Below are 992 nucleotides of genomic sequence, written 5' to 3' on the forward strand. Positions count from 1 at the left end.
TGAGGGTCAATCAGTTTAACACCATTGTCATGCTAAAATATAAATAAACAGTTTTTAGACTTTGGTACAGGTCCTACTAGGCTGTGAAATGAATTGGCTTAGAACAAATTATGAATGAATGATACTTGTATCCTTGCATGGCCGGGAAACAACAGTCATACATCCTGTGTCAAATTTTTTCGTTTTTTTTTATGTATGGCTAATAATTCAATAAACCACTTGGTTGAAACAATTTCCATGAAATATCTTGCCTAAAGACACATATGCAAAATGGTAGCAGGCTAGCAGCGACGAGCCTTGAACCTATTACCTCTGGCTTAGAGGCAGACATGCCAACCAAATCTGTTAAGATATTACCAATTACCTCTGGGTTATGGGAAGCAGTGACCATAACTCCAATAGTTGCTTTCATTAATTTTGATCGTAATACTGCTAACATTCCCATACGGAAGAACACGTGATCCATTCCAGAGGCATTACCTCTAAAACCAGCGGTCCCATACGACATTTGATGGCCTTTCGGTTTAGCATGGACTTCAGCTAGCTTTAAGATCGGTATCTCGTTCAAGGTAGCCATTTGTAAGTTCTTATTTAATTAGCTACTTGTTCTGAATAGAATTTACCGACCTTATTATATAAAATGTACTTAAATACATGGCACACCGAAAAGCAGTAAAACGCCGCAGTTCAAACATTTAATGTTATGTAAAAACATGAATTATACCAGTTAAAGTACAGATTCAAACTGTATTATAGGTATAGTAAACAAAAACTGCTGAGATTACTTAACATTTACGTTTATAATCCATCTGAATACACCACGACTTCAGTCAAAGGCAATAAGCCGGTGTTCATGATTGAATATTGCAACATGTACTTTAGCGCCTTTTTCTTGTGTTCTCTCATTTATCGCCTTTTACAAATCTAATTCTCTCTATGCTATGTTAATACGTCGTCATCCAGCATATGCTGCTGTGCTGTTGGTACCATTA

Source organism: Ciona intestinalis, unplaced genomic scaffold (genome assembly GCF_000224145.3).
Source record: "Ciona intestinalis unplaced genomic scaffold, KH HT000105.2, whole genome shotgun sequence".
Taxonomy (NCBI): Eukaryota; Metazoa; Chordata; class Ascidiacea; order Phlebobranchia; family Cionidae; genus Ciona; species Ciona intestinalis.